Raw genomic sequence first — 12,266 nt, 5'->3', positions numbered from 1 at the left:
AGAATCGGCGTTCCACTGTATCAACCAGCCCCACTGCCACCATGATGTCCCAACTGCCACAGCCCATGCTTTCAGGAACATCTGTGTCCATATCCTCAACAAAATCCTCCTCATGCTGGTGTCTCTTAGTCCAGCTCTGCATATAATCCAGAATAATGAGTGAGGTGTTTACAGTGCTCAAAACAACATTGTAACGGTGAGCTGAGTGGGCTCCATGCTTGCCATGGTATGGCATCTGCACGGCTAATCCAGGAAAAAAGTTGCAAAACGATTGTCTACCGTTGCTTTCACGGAGGGAGGGGTGACTGACGACATGTACCTGAAACCACCCACAACAATGTTTTTGCCCCATCAGGCATTGGGCACTTAACCCAGAATTCCAATGGGCAGCGGAGACTGTGGAAACTGTGGGATAGCTACCCACAGTGCACCGCTCTGTAAGTCGATGCTAGCCACGGTAGTGATGATGCACTCCGCCGACATAATGTGCTTAGTGGGGACATACACAATCGACTGTATAAAATCTATTTCTAAAAATTGACTTCTATAAAATCGACCTAATTTTTTAGTGTAGATATACCCAAAGAAATGCAAGGCCTGGATGCCCGAATGAAACAACATCATGAGAAATGTTCCTTCTCAGGAGGAAGCTGCGTTGAAGATGATCCCCGTGATGTTCTCCTCCTAATACAGCATGCCAAGAAAATCTTCCAAATATTAATGATTAACCTGTTGAATTGGACTTCATAAATATCTGCTTCAATTACCTTTGGTAAATAAAATAACCAAACAATCATTCATTTTCTGATATAGCTGTAAAACTAATCTGAAAAGTTTTCAAAATAAATCACTTAAAAATGTATAGTGTGGACCTTCTAAAAAATGAAACCTACATCTATCTCCAAGTTGTGAAGAATATGTATTGAGATTATAACAACCAAAAAAATCCACTTTTATGTAGAAATCCATGATTAAATAGAGTCTTCCTGACTACTGATTTAAATCATTTTGATTTAAATCAATTCCACCCTGCTTGTATTAACACATAAAAGTAAAAGAACATTACCTCATAAGAAGATGCCTATACTATGATGGGAGGAAGGTGAGTAAGACTCCTGTGATATTTTTAAAGAAGCAGAATTACAAGGCAAGTAATTTTTCTCTTTCTGCAGATACCATTTGCACCAGCTTTCCACTCTTACAGAACAACTAGTGTGTGGGATGTTCTAAACTAATGTGACAACAAACAGAGCAACAAGTAAATTAAGCAAGACAGGGTGGATAGATCTAAATCAAGCGATTTAAATCACCAAGTGGAAAGCCTTGATTTAAATCAATTTTAATCAGTTTTTCCATTTGTATTTCAGTTATTTTCTAAAGAAAGGTGCATTCTTATTTGTTGATACAATTATTAAAACATGTTGATTTACAATTAAATAGAGCCTTTACACTAGATTTAGTAAATCTTTTTGCTACCTAGGCGGTACACTATAATATGTTTATTTAAGCAATTGTATAGATTAATATTTTCAGATTCTTATTAGCTGTACACTTTTAGTATGTTAAAAAATGGTGAATGATACATTGTCCAATTACTAGAAAACTGACTTTTTGCTCATTTGTGTCAAGATGCATTAGGATTTAACTGGAATTAAACAAAATAACCTTACATGTTTTGGATACAAGTTTCTCTGATCAAAATGTGTTTCCTATTTATAACAATGATTTAGTAAACAGATGGGTTAACTAAGTGAATTAAACTGATTATTTCAGGTCAGCCTAGGAACACTGTCAAACATGCTTAAGTGAAAGTGACTGGAGCTTAAGTTCCTACTCTTTGAAAATAAGAGCCTCTTAAATTACTTAGGCAAACCTATTGTGCCATATTTATAAGGCTTAACGTCAAAAGTTAAAAGAATGAATCAGGAGAAAATTTATATAGAAAAGTAACCTTTAACTCAAAGTTTTTGACAGAGGCTCATGGTTTCAGCATATTCATTTTTATTTAAATGTTTTGAGAGTATAATAAATTTAGTCCATTACATTTTGTATTAAATTTCAGATTTCATTTTAATCAGTTTTTAAAAAGTAAAAATAAGTAAAACAAAATAATTGTTTTTGTTTTTTTGATAAAAGGGAAAAAATTAAATTTATCAACCCTGTTGAATACAGTTTAAGCACAGGTGTGGAAGCAGGACTGGTGGAGTTCTGTTCCCAACTCTGACACTGACTCTCTGGCCTTATCTACACCAGGGAAATCTTGCAAAGAGTTCTCACTACTGCTTATACTAGTCCAGCTCTACCAGTGACAACAATGTTGGGAAACCTTGTGTTGGCAGATACCTTCATATCAAACTAGACGTTCTCTGGGCTGGGTTAAATCTTCTGGTGCTTAAAATGTGATGTCAATTGGTGGCTGATCTACACTAGGATTCTCAAAGTTGCTACCCTCAATGGAGGTAACCCAGAGTTAACAATTTGCAGTATTTCCCTAATGGAAACGGGAAATGCTATATAGATACAAAGTTGAGCTCAACTCTGGTTTATGTACACAGCCATCCTCCTGGAGATAAGACATGCTATTGCCATTGTTGCAGGGAAAAAGAGATAGAATAGGATTTTTCCTTTTAATTTCCAAGTTGTTACTATGACAGGTAATAGGGCCAAATTCACCACTGGTGTAAACTGTGTAATTATTGACTTCAGTTAGGTCCAAGCCACATATGCTAACAGTGAGTTTGGCTTGAGAGGAGGAGGAAGAATGTCAAGCATAGAGGTATCTTTTTAAATAAACCAACAACGGCTCTTGTTCTGTGACAAAGAACTACACCATTAAATTAATCAGATTCACATTTAATTCTTGTATTTAAGTGGTGGAACTTCAATACTGTGCATTTTACTAGTATTATATTTTACTTATAGAGTACTATACTTTTTCATGGGGGCCTGTGAAGGCCTGTCAGACAAGTAACTGTTCTGTGGAGTTTACAATCTAAATGGGATGAATACAATTTAAATAATTAAAAAGACAGGGTAGGAGCAGAGAGTCATAACTGATCTGTGGTGGACCAGGGTTTCCCATGTCTAAAGTGCCATTTATCCAGCAATCTCTAAAGGAACAGATGTGATATCTTCACTCAGAGTAGTACCTTACTCTGACTAGTTTCCTTGATTTTAATGGAACATGGTTGGAATTGTAATTTGTCACATGGTTAGAGCCCTGGGAGTGGGGGGAAAATCACAATTCCAAATACTACATGGAAATAATGAAAACAGCACAGTATCTGCTGTTAGAGAAATTGTGAGAGGTAGAAGCCGGCGTCCATGCACATTGGTCTTGTGCTCAGCGCTAGCAGTGCATGTTCCAAATGGCAATGGTGGCTACTGTGCCTTGCAAAAGACAAAAAGAAGAGATGGATACAGGCAACTTTAGAATGGGGTACATAAAGGGGTCCCTGAGGGCTTTGTACCACACTGCAACTTTTCCCCCCCACTTGAAGCCACATGTCCTTCTGCTAGATAGCTTCCATGCAGCCAGGACTCAAGCCACCTGGCTGGATATGCCATACCTAATCATTTCAACCCTGTCAATAATCAAACTGCTACTGAGAGGGCTCCTGCACTGGGATGGAATGAGGTACACTTTGGGATGATCCAAAGCCAGATTCTCAGCATGATGATCTAAGCATGATTAGCTATAAACACGAAACACACAAAACAGATTTATATTTTTATGGGCTAGCATTGGGCTATGAGGATCATTTGACATGCCTAAGCTTTGCCAGGACTTAGCTACCAGAGGTATCTCTAAAAGGCCCACCGGAGCCTCTTTTCACAAAGGATGAAGACAACATCTCCTGTTAATACTTTCTTTTCTTGTTACAAAGTGCGGAAGACTGCTCAGCCTCTTGTTCAAGTCAACGGCTAAGAAATTCACTTTCAATGTGTCCCACTGGAAGGTCTAATACATCACTCCCACTGGTCTTTAGACTACTTGTCCTAAATCATGTTCCTTACCACAAGACTCTGTGCTCAGTTCTATGTACCAGTGCTTCCTTGTGCTATACACGTCTCTGAGAAACAAGGCTAGCCTTTGGACAGATGATCAGGAACCCATGGATACTTGGTATGGGCTGGATAACACAATAAATGATAAGATGCAACATGCTCAAGGAGGTAGATTTGTTGCCTTAGTAAAACCTGATGTACACCAATTAAAGCTTGCCCAGTGCCTTGTGTCTAAATAAGGGTATGAAAGTTACAATGCCTCAACAATATTGGTCAGTAGGTGTTCGGACTACGAAAGTGTTTAAGACATGGAGCTTTTGGCTGAATAAGGTTGAATCTACCATTAAACAAAACAAACAAAAAATCAACCTGGAAAACTGTCTTAAAAATATTCACGGCCCACACATGAAACTCCAGCTCCTATTGGTGCTGTCTGCTGGATTCTAAATTGTAGTTACTGACTAGCTAGTACTCTCACACCCTCAGCTGACAGCACCAACTGCACTAGCAAACCTGATGTGCCAGTTATCTTACAGCTCCACAAGGGAAGGAATATGCTGGCATAGCTACAGCAGCAGTGACGTATTCTTGGGCTGAGAGGTGTATGGTAATTGATTTCTTAAACGTACTGGTACCTGGGCGGCCACTATCGTGTCAGGCAAGGTGCAGAGGCTCACTTCACACAGTGAAATCCTTTATAGAAGAAGATGTGATTACAAAGCACAAATACTTTGAGAGAGGCTTGCTGAGTTACACTTTATGGGCACTGATACTCCATAAGGTGCTAACATAGCAGCAGATCATAGTTTATATTTTACTTCGGGCTCTTAGATTTATTCCTGGAGCTCTTAAGCTGTTCATGCCACTCAAGACAAAACATACCATGGCACTATCTGAGGCATCTGTGGTTTGAGGGGAGATGCAGGGGAAGAAAATAGCTAGGCTTTCAAAAATCAGTGCTACCCAAAGTAGGTAAACATGCTAGAGATACAGAAGAACAGAACTGCCAAGTACTAAAAATGATCTGGAACTCGAAATGCAACACCAGATTTAGTCAAGGCAAAAGGTTTCTGTATTAAAATTACATACAGGCACTAGAGCTTGGGATAGGCACCAGGAAAAATGAAAAATGCATAAAACCAAACCAAAAATAAAATTATTCTATAAAATTACATTATTATAGCAAAGTGAGATCTAATACGAGATCAGATTTTTACTTCATAACTAAGTGAACAGCATTATAACAACATCACCATCTTTTCAGACCAACATTTTAAAAATAATCATCTTCTCACCAAATTTCATAAGGGAAAAATTCATTCACTGAAGATACATATTGCTACTACAGATCAATGTTCTATTTTCTAATTAATTAAAAAAGCAAAAATCAAAACCCCACAAACAAAAACCATGGTAAACAGGTCACATTCTGAAACAGTGACTATACCATAGTATGTACTAGAAACAAACACTAAGAGCCTTAACATTTGGTAACTGAAGTACTTAACAAGCACATAAAGTAGTTAATTCTGTAAAATGACACTTAAGTCATTTTTAAAATAGTACAACTTTAATTTGTCAGCATTCTTTTAACACAGAGAATGTTAGATCTTGGGTTTGGTATGTCTAGCACACCCTCACACTTCCCTACTATTTCATTAATTATACAATATATGCCTAATTCACGAGAGCGAAAACTAAAGTTATTTCAAATATGCCTATCACTCTATTACTTAGGCACCACTACTCTGAAATATTTTAATCACATTGAATGCACATGATCATCTATATTTTAAAGGGCTTATAAAGAGACTAAATATCCATTACATACATTTACACAAATCTGTTATCTAAGTTTCAAGAGATTTTCTATATGTTGCAGTAAATACTGTACAATGGAGGTATGAATTCCTTTCTTTAGGAGTCATTAAATGTAATTTTGTAACCACTAAAAACGAAACTCTTCAAATTAATGAGCTAGATTACTTTCGCCCAAAATTTCCTGCTCTTGGCAACAGAAACCACAGCTTATATTGACACTCTGTTATGAGCACATTGCACCATATCACATTTACTACGAGTATCAACCACTATATCAAACCTCCTTTTTGTTTCTCTCCTCCTCCATAGGCTCAACTTATAATAAATACCTGTTCAGCAATGTGTCCTATCAAATTACAAGCGTCTCAAGAGGCTGTATCTAGTAATATTCAGACAACAAGTTGTACATGAATTGTGAGTTATGCTTTTGCTGTTTATTTTTAAGACCTTTGTCATACCCAAAACTCAGTGACTTGGCTTCCTATCTGAATCACATTTTCCAAAATTCACATTAAAAAACTAGGTCGTCTTCTATATAGTGGCTAAAGAGAGAATCATGATGAAAATGAATTCTTTCCTTTGAAGCCATTCCAAAGATTGCTCTAGAATGGACATCACCACTATTTTGCCTGATGCCCCTTTCACAGAACTTTGCTCAGTCCTCATACTTAACTACTCCCAGATCCAGCTCAAGAACATTGTCAGACCTTGCACTATCAGTGAGCTTCTCTCAATTCCTGTTAATTCTGCATTCTCTTTCTGAAAGAAAGAATTATACGAGCCCCAAATGATACCTTGTATTTCTAAAGCACCTTTAATCAGTTCTGACATCATGCAACTAGCCAGTGACGCATTAGGGAGACAATACTGTTACAGATGCATCCGATGAAGTGAGCTGTAGCTCACAAAAGCTTATGCTCAAATAAATCTGTTAGTCTCTAAGGTGCCACAAATACTCCTTTTCTTTTTTGCAGATACAGACTAACACGGCTGCTACTCTGCATACTGTTACCGCCACTCTTGAACTGTTAGCTCAAAAGGTATTTTAATTTTTTACTCTGAAACCTTAATTTTTTATGTATTTATAGACATAGTAGACAGTAAAAAATAAAAATAGCAGCTAGGAAGTGATTTAACTTACCTCCTCACAGGAGAGTTAGAGATTTAAGACAGTCTCCCAAAATACTGGAAACTAAGCCCTGCTCCCTTAGGAAAATGAAGTCAATCATATTCACCTCTTCAACCCAACCATGTGTTGTTAAAGGTGTACCCAAAGTAACTGTTCAATCAGATTAGATTGAAGATATCAAAAGATCTACACATCTCCTCTCAAACTTTGAGAATCAGTGAAATACTTGAAATGTCAACACTGCTAACTACCATCATTTAAATGAATGGGGTACCCATACATGAGACCTTTCATTCCAGACTCTCTGCAAACACAGGCAGACACTACTGCAACGATTACACTGTGGACACATTTTTAAGGTTTTCCATAACAGCTAAACAGCACTCCTTTTCAAATGAAAGCTGAGACCCCAAAGAACAACAGAGAAGCCCACCTGCAATAGCCCTTTGTGCCCACCCAACGGGGGGCAAAGTCAGCACTTTGGGAAACCATGCATCAGAGTGTGTTGGTAAAGTGCACTGAAATACTCATCGCAGAGGTGCTGCATAGAAGGATTCCGTACTCCGTTTACTAGCGAGAGAAACAAATTTAAACAGTGGTAGCAATTTAATCCCAGCACCTCAACACTGAGGACAGCATCGCATGGACAGGGCATTGCCTCCTTCCCACCGCATCTGTGAAACCATGAGTGGGCATGGGGCATCTGAATAGCACTTGGGGAATCCCACACAATAAATACACGAGGTACATGAGCCATATGCGGTATACATATATACCAACACCCCATATATAAATACACATACCATATACAGCTATAATACATAAATATTCAAATTTATTGCAGGCTGCAGTGGGGGTATTTGAATATTTGCCTTCTTTTTCCTCTCAGGTCTTCAATTACCACCCCTCTTCCGCCGCAGGATCGGGGTCCCCCCCATCCCTTCGCCTCCCCCACAGGAGCGGGGTCCCTCTCCCCCCATTTCTCCTCGTGACCTGCAGGGTCACGAGCTCCGGGCCCCTTACCGAGGACAGTCCACTTGCAGGTCTCCAGCGCCGGGAGAAGAACTGGCCCGGGGCCGCCCGACACCCACCCCGTGAGCCGAGCACCTCGCTGGTCCCGGCTCCAGCCCAGGCTATTGGCCACAGGAGCCCAGGGGAAGCGGGAGGTCCGGAACCCACAAAGAGGAGCCGCCCTGGGTGAGCGCGGTGCTGCCGGGCGGGGCACCCCGGGCCCCTGGCAAGGAGCTGCTCTTCCCGAGCAGGAGACAAGAGACGATGCCCAGGCCCCCCGCGCCGGCGGTTACCGCCACATCGCCAGGCCACAGGAACAGCGGTTATTTTTCAAAGCGGTCTCAGGGTTCCATGGGCGGGGGAAGCGCGGGGTGGCGGTTACGGGGCTGCGCCGGCAGGAGAACACCAGCGCGGCAGCTGAAGAGGCTCCGTACGTCCCACCGCGCTCGCGCACATGCGCGCCGAGCTCCACTCGCTACCCTCCACAGGGGCGGGGCGGCGCCGCTCGGGCTCCAGGGCGCGGACGCATGCGCACAAGTAGCCGGACGAGGGGCAGGCTTTTACGGGCGCCGCCGCGCGCTAGGCGCGGCTTCTCGGCAGGGAGCCTGGGCAGAGCTTGCTTGCTATGGCGGAGCGAGGTGCAGCTTCGAACTCGGACTCTGCTCCTGCGGGTTGCTGAGTGCACTAGGAGCCGGCTGAGGTGTCACTGCTCAGCCGTGGAGCAGGCGATTGGCAGCGTGAATCGCTGTGGCCTTTTTGAAGAAAGTCAGTCGCTTGTCGTTAAATACAGGCGTGTGGGGTAGGGGTTTCCCTCTCCCTTTCCACGTGACCAGCCCGCACGGGGAGGACCGGGTGGTGGGCGGAGGCCGGCGTTTCTAGGAGGAGGCACACCCTGCATGGGGCCACCTTTGTGTGTTTTCCCTCCGCGCCTGGGTCACGAAGGAGAGTGACGCTCTTGGCAGCAGCCGGTCAAAATGTCCTCGTCACCGCCACTCGGCCAGCAGCTCCCTGAAAGGGGCAGCAGGATCCGCCAACCCGGGAGGGCTCTGTTACCTTCCAGCTGACCCGGGAGATGCGGGGACAGGCGGCGCCAACCTCCGCCCCCCCCCCCCGCCCGCCAATTAGTCATTAGTATCGGCACTCGACGAGGTGAGTCAAAACTGTGGCAGGCAGAGGGAGGTTCGTAAGTTTTTCTGCCTTTGGAGTTCCTGCGAGGTTGAATAAAGTGAGCGGGACTGTCATAATCTTCCCCCACCCCCCGGGAACAACGTACCCCGAGCCGTAATCAAGGCTTTATCCCTTCACCTCGCCCTGCAAAATTGATTCTGCCTTGGTGTTCTCACTACCAACTTCCCTTTATTTCACTGCCCAAACCTTGAATTCTTTTTCTTCTAAGTAGCACCCCTTCACAAGAGCACTGACAGTTGTGGGGATGTTTGTGACATTTCTTGGGGCACCCAGGGCTGAGAGTCACCTTGTTACTACCTGCCTCCAGCGTGAGGGGAATCTTGATTGTCCTAGCTGAGTGTTAGCTCCCTACCACAACCAGACTGTCAAGCACTCTCCTATGGACAAGGCCCTGTTTTTGCCTTGCCGGTGGACAAAAGATACACCCTAGCCCTTCAGCGTAGCTCCCTGTAGTATATAGCTCCTGATCCCCTGATACCCACAAAAATCCCAAGTCCCTTATTCTCTAAGGAACAGTGTATCACAGTTTACACTTCTTGCTCCTATATTAGGCACAGCACTTGAGTTTAACTATAAAACAAAAATGCTTTTTTTTAAAAGCGTGAGAGATGGGAACAAACTGTTGCATATAAATCATCATCATAACAGGTCTTCTAAAACCTAAGCTTAACTAACAAGTTGTCCTCCTGTCTACAGAAGCTTGTCTCACCCAAAGTTCATGCCAGCATTTTCAACCAAGCCTGGTTGAGATCCCTTTCTCATAAAGCAAACCCACTGTCAGTTTACTTCCTAGGTGAAGGATGCTAGTACCTCTTTTTGCACCCCCAAATATATCAGAACAGATCTTTGATGTTCACCTCAAGGTAGGGTCCCTCCTCTCCCCCCCGCTGTTTTTGTCACTCTGTTAGGTTCCTTCTCAAGTCTTCACCAGCTCTTCATTAGCATTTGACTTAGCATGCTAATAGCCTCTTGTTGTATGTTATACAGTACATATTGGTCCCCCAGCCTCTATCTAGAGGAGTTTGGCTCAAGCCACTCTACCGTTTTGACCTACACACCTAGAGAACATAATTTGCAGTATATAAACGCAAGTCCTCACATGTTCTCCATAACACTTCTCACAATGGTTATGTGACACAGGCTTTCAGCAGAGATCATACATGACATTATTTTGGTGAACCCAGGGGATTCCTGTACAGTTAGACACCCTCATTGCCCTCTGCCAGTTGGCATCCAGAGGTTCTTGGGTCACAGTGCTGATGTATGGGTTTGTATTTACATCATATAACAGTTTGCAGAGGCCCCAAACAAGAGTGGAGTGGAGCTCCATTGTACTAGGTACTATACGAACATACATACAAAGATATGTGCCAAAGAGTTTACTTATCTAATATGACGTCTAGGTGGTGGGAGGAAAAGGAACAGAATCAAATATATACCATTTTTATATATGCATAGGGCCTGATCCAACACCCATTGAAGTTAATGGGAATCTTTCTGTCCATTTTAATGGGCTTTGGAGGAGGTCCATACACACTTACAAGCTGTTTTCGTTACTGTAAATAGGTAAAGTATCTACTGTCCTCATCTGTCCTTCAGCTTATCAATAACTGGCCAATTTCTCATAGGCATCAGACAGATGTGAGGAGAGATCTGGAGAAAGGATAGTGGTCTGTAATGGATCAGTTCAGCGAGGGCATACCATGTGTAAGGGCCAGCATGGAAAAAAGGCATGGGTGAAAAAGTGAGGAATAGGTAAGTAAATTAAGTGGCAGTCCTAATGATAAGGCCTCAGTTACAAATACCTCCAAAGCCCTCAGTAGAAACATAATCCTGTACCACTGGGGGGAAAAAAAACAAAACCAAGAGTAGAATGAGGAAGGGGACAGAGTGAGAGAATTTTGGCAGTGACAAAGTCAATATTTGCCAACCCTTACATCAGCCTTCAGCTGTTACGATCTTAATTCGGAAAGTGAGACTTTGTTATAGAGGAGACAACTTTCGCACATACATAAAGAGTAACTTCGTTAGAAGTTTCACTAGTGTTTCATACTTTTTCTTTGATAATTAAAGATATTCAGGATTAAGGAAAAAAATGGCCTGATCCTGTCCCACCCTCTTTCCTCACTTGATCATGTAGTGCAATCATCATGCTTTACTTGTAATATGTTAATTTTTGTGGTAATAGATGGTGATCTCACTGCAGGGTGAAGCAAAAATGTTGATGTAGGGGAAAAAAGGCACGCTCAAAGACAAAGTAAAAGCAAGAGAGAAAGTGACTGATCTTGAAAATTATAAGTAGTCTCTTGTTTTGAGTTGATTCATGTAAAAAAAATTCACCGACTGATTTTATGGAATTTATGATTTTTAGTGGGAGTCTTCATAAAAAAATATTAGGAGCATTTTGGTTTGGTTTAGCTGGTGAGAGCAACCTTCTAACTTCTATAATATCCTTTTTAATACGAGTTCTTCCTAGGTCTGTTTGGGCTGGCTATGTGGAATCTTCTGAAATGTTCTAGCTTTGTGTGGGATGGCTTCTCTGGCGACATACTGCTAGATGTAGGAAAAAAGTTTTCATTTGTGTTTGTACATTTTTGTATGATGAAGTATTGGGATTTGCGTAATGTTGTTCTCTTCATATCATAGGCAGCACATTTTTCTTTAATGATGCAGTCAAAAGTCTCCCCACTTGAGAGCAGACATGAATTTTTGTGGTTTAAAAGGGGCAATTGTTTACTTTTCTGAGAAACGATACACAATATCATATGCAAACATTCTGCCACGGTATGACATGCAACAATACCAATTCATAATACAATCTCACTGATAAGTGGCTGAATAGCCACCTTTCTAACAAACATGTAATTAGATGCATGCAAATGAAAAGATCATGTTTGAATCTCTGTTTTGAAAGGACTGAAATAACTGTACAGAGAATGGTCAGTCTGTAAAGCCTCTCAAATTGCCACTTAAGTAGCTTCCAATATTACTGAATTATCAATTTTTTCCCCACTAAAAACTGCTGGATGCTCATTCTTAATTGTATGCGGTGTTTAATGTTGCCTGTCATTCTTGTGGTAATTTGAAAGGTGGCTCTCTAGAGAAATAG

The 12,266-nt window shown here is 41.7% G+C and overlaps 1 protein-coding gene and 1 long non-coding RNA gene across 10 annotated transcripts in view; one reads left to right on the top strand and one right to left on the bottom strand.

Moving 5' to 3' along the window:
- The window catches only part of LRRFIP2 (LRR binding FLII interacting protein 2), a 153,498-nt gene extending 145,020 nt beyond the window's left edge, over nucleotides 1-8,478 (bottom strand). For 2 of the 9 annotated variants that reach the window (XM_043508808.1, XM_043508810.1), the window contains exon 1: nucleotides 7,982-8,467. The gene's annotated coding sequence lies outside the window, so the exon portion shown is untranslated. Of the gene's footprint in view, nucleotides 1-7,981 lie in introns of all 9 variants that reach the window. The other 7 variants (XM_043508809.1, XM_043508813.1, XM_038388198.2 and 4 more) reach the window with 5 other exon arrangements.
- Nucleotides 8,479-8,489: 11 nt separating this feature from the next.
- Nucleotides 8,490-11,498, top strand: LOC122458902. The gene is made up of 2 exons (XR_006279222.1): nucleotides 8,490-9,118; nucleotides 10,616-11,498. It is a non-coding gene; the product is annotated as an uncharacterized LOC122458902 (long non-coding RNA).
- Nucleotides 11,499-12,266: the final 768 nt, after the last annotated feature.

Source organism: Dermochelys coriacea, chromosome 2 (assembly GCF_009764565.3).
Source record: "Dermochelys coriacea isolate rDerCor1 chromosome 2, rDerCor1.pri.v4, whole genome shotgun sequence".
NCBI classification, from domain to species: Eukaryota; Metazoa; Chordata; order Testudines; family Dermochelyidae; genus Dermochelys; species Dermochelys coriacea.
Note: the sequence above shows the minus strand (reverse complement) of the source record. Positions and strands in the feature narration are given on the sequence as shown.